Below are 8,019 nucleotides of genomic sequence, written 5' to 3'. Positions count from 1 at the left end.
CAGAAGTTCCTTGTCAGTAATCGTGTAATTGATTTCAGGAGGCGAGAATTTGCGGGACCAAAATGCCACGGGATGCAACTGATTAGTTACCGGGTCCTTTTGTGATAGAACTGCCCCCATGGCAAGGCTTGAAGCATCAGTTTCCACGATGTAGGGGAGTTCAGGGCGAGGGTGCTTTAAGATTGGTGCAGAGATAAATTTAGTCTTCAAATCCTGGAAAGCTTGTTCCGCCTCGGTAGACCATTCAAAACGTTTGTTTTTCTTTAACAAGGCAGTGATGGGCTGGACTATTCGAGAGAATTCGGGGATAAACCTGCGGTAAAAGTTAGCGAAGCCTAACATGCTTTGCACACCTTTTACGGAGGATGGTGATGGCCATTTGAGAACTGCATCAACCTTCTTTGAATCCATACGCACTCCGCCAGGTGATAATATGAATCCCAAGAATTCAACTTCAGTCACGTTGAAAACACATTTTTCCAACTTAGCGAAAAGTTTGTGTTGACGCAATCTTTCGAGGACCATTTTCACGTGTTTCCGATGTTCAGATTCCGATGAAGAATAAACGAGGATGTCGTCAATGTAAACAACAACACACACATCTATGAGCTCTCTGAGGACATCGTTCATAAAATATTGAAAGGCGGCCGGGGCATTGCAAAGTCCGAAGGGCATGACCTGATATTCAAATAGCCCATACTTGGTGCGGAAGGCCGTCTTCCATTCATCGCCCTCTTTTACTCGTACCAAGTGGTAAGCTCCTCTAAGATCCAGCTTTGTATATATGCATGCTTTTCTGACTTGGTCCAGGAGTTCAGGGATCAAAGGTAACGGATATCTATTCTTAACGGTGATCTGGTTCAGGGAGCGATAATCTATACAAGTTCTAAGGTCTCCTTCCTTTTTTGGAACGAAGAACAAAGCTGAAGAAGCAGGGGACTTGGAAGGACGAATAAACCCATTTGCCAGGTATTGATCCAGGTATTGTCGAAGGTGAAGGTTCTCAGGCTCGGTGAGGGCATAAATTCTACTACAAGGAGGAGTAGATCCAGGTATCAGGTCTATCTGGCAGTCATAAGACCTATGAGGAGGTAGAGAGTTAGCCTGATCCTTCCGGAAAACATCTTGGTATTCTAGGTATTCGGGAGGTAACTGGGGAGTCTCTGAAGAAATTGCTGCCAGTGCAACACCAGGTGGAGGGTGACAAGTAGAGACACATTCTGGAAACTGGACCGTTCTTGCTCGCCAATCGATCAGAGGATTGTGTTTCTCTAACCAAGGTATTCCTAGAATAATCTGAAACTGAGGGGCCTTGATCACATCGAACACGATCTTCTCATGGTGTCCATCTTGACTTACTAGCGTCACCTCTTGAGTGGTATGCGTTACTGGCCCGGAGGCTATCTCCGTACCATCCACCGTAGTAATGACGTCCTTTACAGCCTTGAGACAAAGAGTTAGATTCATCCTCAAAACCATTTCATGATCCACATAATTGCCGATGGCACCGCTGTCGACGTAAGCTTCAATTGCATGTAATCGATCCGGATTATCAGGGCTAATGAGGACCATAGGTATCACGAAATGCGAGGTCACGGAACTGGTTTTCACGCTCGGCAAGAGGACCTCTATTCTTGTCGGACGAGGTCGTTTCCCTGCTCAGAGTTTGTAACTTTGGTAACTGCAGCTCCTACTGCCTTCTTGGCAGGTTTCACCGGACAGTCTCGAAGAAAGTGCCCTGAGTTTCCGCAAGAGAGGCATAATTGCAACTGTTTTCTCCTTTCCCGCTCCCTTTGTGTTAGAGGACCTTTCAGACCCCCTATTTGCATGGGTTCCCCGGAGTCTACTCCTTTGGAAGGAGTTGGCGGTTTGGAAAATACTCGAGCATCAAACTTGGAACGATCGGCCTTCCTGTTCTGCAGTCTGTGATCTATTTGAACGACTAAGTCTATATAGTCCGAACAATCTTGTGGGGGATTCACTACTTGGGCTAACACATCTTTGAGCTCTCCACGTAGACCTCTATAAAACAGCGTAATCCTTTTGTCATCAGGCCATTGAGTTTCCACTATCAGTCTGTTGAAAGACGCAATATAAGCCAAAAGGTCTTGATTACCTTGTCGCAACGAAAGAAGCTCATTGTCCAAGGCCTGCCCCTGTGAATGTCTTGCGAACAGTTTTTCCATACTGAGCTGAAAAGCTTGAAAATCATGGAGGACCGGATCATCTTGATTTACTAGAGGGATCGACCAGTCTGCCGCATTGCCACTAAGGTACGAAAGCACGAAAGCTACTTTAGCTTGATCAGTTGGAAAGGCTGCTGGCCGGCATAAGAAATGCAACCGGCACTGATTGATAAATACTGCAAACTTCTTTGGGTCACCAGAAAATCGTTCGGGCGGAGCCAGAGGTACATTCCCAGGTAGGTTGATCTGCACTGGATTCATAGAGGATGTAGAAGGAAGATTTCCCCCAGATGCGGGTAACGGGGTCTGTCCGGCTTGTGACTGTAGCAATTGTCTAGCGAGATCATCTGTTCGCTCCTTGGAAATAATCAGTTCCCTTCTTAGAGCGTTCGTTTCCTGACGGGCTGCATGCACTTCTGCCCTTAGTTCCCCAAGTAACTGGGCTAGCTGGTCGGTATCCGAGGTTTCCATAGCGCCTGGACGGGAGTTTTGTGGTCGGCTTTGCGTTCTGTAACGCTCACCTGATTCCCGTAGAGGCGCCGGTCTTGACTGGGCGTATACCGTATCTTCAAAGGTGATGTGTAACACACGGCTGGCTCTTTGGGCTGGACCTCTGTGCACTGTATGTCTGACTCGAAGGGTAAGATGTCTGCAGATAGAAAATATGGGATTAAGGAACTGGGTTATTGAATGCCTCTCTCTTCTTCCCTTTCTCTTCTCCTGTAGAACCCCAAAGGTTAACGCTCTCACCTTAGGTAAGTGAACGCCGTGCTCTCCATCTGCCTCGGGGCAGGGTGCTGTAACCAGTTTCTTCACTGGATAAGGGGAGCAGGCCTCTTGACTTCAGAGGACTGCTGTCCGTCGTTTACTGCACGAACGGTAAGTTTCGAGTAATTCTAATGTCTTTAAAGTCTTTAGTAATGATGTTTCTTGTTTTGCAGGGTTCCGGCGATGGTGGATGACGGGCTGAAGTGAGTTGAAGATGGAGCCCGTGTGATGAATAGAAGCGCCTGGAAGCACGTAAGTAAGCGATTGTTGCCTGCTTCACGATGCGCTCTAACTGTCTTTTTATTTTGCAGTTACAAGTTCGGAGCGGCTGCAGGGTGCCGGAATACCCACTGGGTTAGATGTGGAAAGGAGTAATGGCACGTGAGTATTAAAGTTCCCCAATGTCTGTAAACGCACCTTGTTTTGTCTTTCAGATGCGGGATGCAGCGCCGAAGGCCTCCGGAGCGTGCGAAGAGTTGGTAAGCTTTTGTCTTTCAGATGCCGGAATGCAGTGTGAAGACCTCCGGAGTGCACGAAGAGTAGGTAAGCCTTTGTCTTTCAGATGCCGGAATGCAGCGCGAGGCGTTGGTGACAGCCGATGGACCAGGTAAGTGAAGAGCTGTCACTGAAGACCGTAATGCTAACCTGTTCTTTCTTGTCTTTATAGGTGTTGCTGAAGACTGGATTCAGGATGGTAAGCCTTTTTCCTTAGGCCCAGGATCAGATTCAGAAGACACGATGAGCGTTCTGCTGCAGAGGATGCAGAATAACGCAAAGCAAGATTCATCCATCGGGTGTGGTTTAAATAGCCTCCTGTAGGGCTTAGGTGTCTCCTTCCACAGCCACGCCTAGGTAAGAAAAGAGTTCCTGCTTTCCAGAAGAGTTCCAGTGTTCTGAATCTAGGGAGTGGCTCCTGCCCCACCCAACAGGAAAAGTAGTTCCAAACAGAAGAGGATCAGAGGCTCAACTGGCAGGCAAGTAAGCAGCATGGTCTTCTGCAGGTAAGTTCACCCAAGCATTATGAGCCTGGCGCTTCCAGCGCTGAGACTGGGCATATTTATGAGCCTGGTGCCACTGGCGCCAGGACTGGGTCCAAAAGGTCCCAATTGGGACTGGTTGGCACTCGGAACCTGGGTTATGGATCTGCTTCCAAGGGAGTTGGGAAAACCCTGACCTTTTGGAAGCAGAGATCATGACATATATCCCTGCACATACACATCCATACATGGGCCTTTCCAGACATATGTCCAAGCTGCACACTCCTGGCACACCTCAACATGCACCACGTCCAATCAGTACACATGGACACTTGCCGCTCAACTATGGACGGGTCTGCCTCTCGAGGACCTGGCGGTGAAACGCTGGGTGTATGCATTCCAGGACCCTCATCTGGTCATGTGGACCTGCCCTGACCAACGCAGCCAGCTCGGTGGGGATCCCATCCCTGCCACAGTCGGGAGTCAGAGGTCCAGCAGGGGTGGACACCACAGCAACTGGACCCCAGCAGATGGAGGATGTGCCGGCATCATCCAGCAGGGTACGTGCACGACGGCGTCGGTGGATTCCATCAGCCTGGAAGCCGTCGTGCTGGCAGAGGCAGTTGTGCCGGAGGCAGCGGCAGGCTCAACGTGGGAGGCATCATGGCTCGGGGCCATCTACACCAGAGGGGCAGGTATCGGCCGGAGGGCAGGAGGACCCTGGAATGGGAGTCTCTTCCGTGTGGCAGCAGTTGGGCCAGCAGATAGGTGCGGAGCGGCGGCAGGCGGAGGAGGCACGGCTCACAATGGTCAGGGCGGAGAACTCAATGCGCAGGGCGCTGAGGCGGGCTGAGTGCCTCGAGGGAATTTGCAGGGAGTTGGAGGTGGACATGGCATTATCCCTGCGAGACCTCGGGGCCAGAGAACAGGCCCGCCTCCAAGACATTGAACAGGAGTTCGATGATGCCCTGGCCCATGACATCAACAAGTGAGCCATTGGACTTGCCCGCCGCCATTGTGTATAGTTCATTAGTGTTAAGTTTCATTTCTTTTTTCTTTCATTTGGGGCGCATGGACTATGCCCCACATTTTTGTATATAGTTAGTAATTAGGTAGGTTTCATTGTAGGTTTCATTTATGTCGTTGGGCTCATGGACCCTGGATTTGCTATCTGTACATAGTTTTACAGTAGATTTTTCTCCTTCATCTTTATTTTTTTTCACCATGGTGCAATGGGTATTACGATTTTCTTTCCCTTTGGATTTGCTTTGTTGGACGGTGACTTTGGACACATTTTCATTTGGATTAATTTGGATTCTCATTTTTTCAATGTGTGGTCTTCTCTCATTGGTTTCATGCATGTCACAATGTGGGTTTTCTCAGTCATGTGTTGCCATTGTGTGGGTCTGACAGACTTGTACTCATGCGCATACTGCTTATTTGTGATCTATCATGTAATGATGATTTCAATTTGGAGTGGATGTAAAGCTTGGTTGAGTGTTTGGACTGGGGTGCTGTGGGGTGGGATTTGTGTGGCCATAAGAGCCAGGGATCTGGATTGTGATGACATGTTGGCTGGGGGACATGTGTGGGGGCCTGCTGGCTGGTGCCCTGCACTGCTGGGGGTTGAGGGTGCAGGGCGTCATGAGTGGAACATGAGTGGGGGCCTGCTGGCAGGTGCCCTGCACTGCTGGGGGGTGGGGGTGCAGGGGGTCATGAGTGGGACATGAGTGGGGGCCTGCTGGCAGGTGCCATGCACTGCTGGGGGGTGAGGGTGCAGGGGGTCATGAGTGGGACATGAGTGGGTGCCTGCTGGAAGGTGCCCTGCACTGCTGGGGGGTGGGGGTGCAGGGGGACATGTGTGGGGGCCTGCTGGCAGGTGCCCTGCACTGCTGGGGGGTGGTGGTGCAGGGGGACATGTGTGGGGGCCTGCTGGCAGGTGCCCCAGACTGCTGGGGGGTGGGGGTGCAGGGGGTCATGAGTGGGGGCCTGCTGGCAGGTGCCCTGCACTGCTGGGGGTGGGGGTGCAGGGGGACATGTGTGGGGGCCTGCTAGCAGGTGCCCCTGACTGCTGGAGGGTGGGGGTGCAGGGGGACATGAGTGGGACATGAGTGGGGTCTTGCTGGCAGGTGCCCGGCACTGCTGGGGGGTGGGTGTGCAGGGGGACATGTGTGGGGGCATGCTGGCAGGTGCCCTGCACTGCTGGGGGGTGGGGGTGCAGGGGGCCATGAGTGGGACATGAGCAGGGGCCTGCTGGCACGTGCCCTGCACTGCTGGGGGGTAGGGGTGCAGGGGTACATGTGTGGGAGCCTGCTGGCAGGTGCCCCTGACTGCTGAGGGGTGGAGGTGCAGGGGGACATGTGTGGGGGCCTGCTGGCAGGTGCCTCTGACTGCTAGGGGGGTGGGGGTGAAGGGGGACATGTGTGGGGGCCTGCTGGCAGGTTCCCCTCACTGCTAGGGGGTGGGGGTGCTGGGAGACATGAGTTGGTGATCATATTGCAACGTGACATGTGGCTTGGCTGGGGGGCATGCCCATGGAGGATGGGCTGCCTGCGGGACACGACCAGGGGTGGGGGATAGTCCCCTGTGGTGTGGGCTGCCTGCAGGGTCCGTGGAGGGTGTAGATGGAACACCTGGGAGGACCCACACAGCCAAATCACATGTAGGACTCCCCTGCACCCCTGAAATACATGTATCCTGCTGAAATCACGTGTAAAACTTACCGCGCACCCCTGAAATACACGTACCCTGCTGAAATCGCGTGTGAAACTTCCCGCGCACCCCTGAAATGCACGTAACCTGCAGAAATCGCATGTAAAACTTTCCGCGCACCCCTGAAATACACGTACCCTGCTGAAATCATGTGTGAAACTTCCCGCGCACCCCTGAAATACACGTACCCTGCTGAAATCACGTGTAAAACTTCCCGCGCACCCCTGAAATACACGTACCCCGGTCGCACAGGGGCAATATTCCTGGGGTGCGTGGGAAGTCTCACATGCCATTTCAGCAGGGTACGTGTATTATGGGGTTCGAGTGAAGTCTCACAAGCGAAAGGGCCCTGTGCGAGTGGGGTACGTGTATTACGGGGTGTGCGTGAAGTTTTACACACAATTTCAGCAGGGTACGTGTATTACGGGGTGCGCGGGAAGTTTTACACGCGATTGGGCCTGGGCGAGCGGGCTACCACTCACCGTCTGCCTTGCGTGTAGAAGAACGCGTAGCCAACACCCACCCGCTGTGAAGTAATAGCGTGTGAACCCCAACGCCTGGAAAACACACGCACCGCACCCCACGAAAAGCACGTACAGAGCAATGGAAATCCACGTGGGATCTTCAAGCCCTGCCAGGGCAACGCCCATGTGCGATACGTCACAGACGCGCTTACGCGCTAAGGGCCTTTGGTCCAATGGAATAGCATGCATGCGCTGACACGCTCATGCGCTCAGGGCCTTTCCTCGAATTACACGCTGACGTGCAATTTTTTCACGTGCCAAAAGACTCTGTATCAAGATGGCCACGTGAAAACACACAGAAGACCACGCTCCTGCCCTGAAGGTCATTTTCCTGCCTCCAAGAGCCCCGAGCACGCTCCCACCTGCCATCTGCTGCTGCCTGCCTGCTGCCCACATGCCCTGCTATTTGCTGCCTGCACATCAGCCATCTGCAGGGGTGCAGTTGCTGTGACCACCCCTGCTGGAACTGAAGACTCCCGACTGGGATACTATCGCTCCACAGCCCAGCCCCAGGACCCAGTTGCCCACCCACGCCTGCCTCTGGGGTTGCCATGTCGGGCACACCACCATCTGAGACCACTGGCAACCCCCAGCTGGAGAGGCAGAGGGCCACCAGCTTCACTGCCACCGAAGTTGGTGTCCTGGTGGAGCAAGCCGTGGGGCAGTATGATGCCCTCTTCGGAAGTTCGCATACCGACAAGGAAGGACGGACCAGGATCTGGACGGACATCGTGACTGCCATCAACACGGAGGGAGTGGCAGTCCGAAAATTCCAACATGTCCAGAAGCGCTAGGAAGACTTCAGGTCCAGGACCCTCAACAAAGCCTGGCGCCTCTTGAAGGCAGCGGATG

Source organism: Ambystoma mexicanum, chromosome 5p (assembly GCF_040938575.1).
Source record: "Ambystoma mexicanum isolate Mex_15411 chromosome 5p, UKY_AmexF1_1, whole genome shotgun sequence".
NCBI classification, from domain to species: Eukaryota; Metazoa; Chordata; class Amphibia; order Caudata; family Ambystomatidae; genus Ambystoma; species Ambystoma mexicanum.
Note: the sequence above shows the minus strand (reverse complement) of the source record.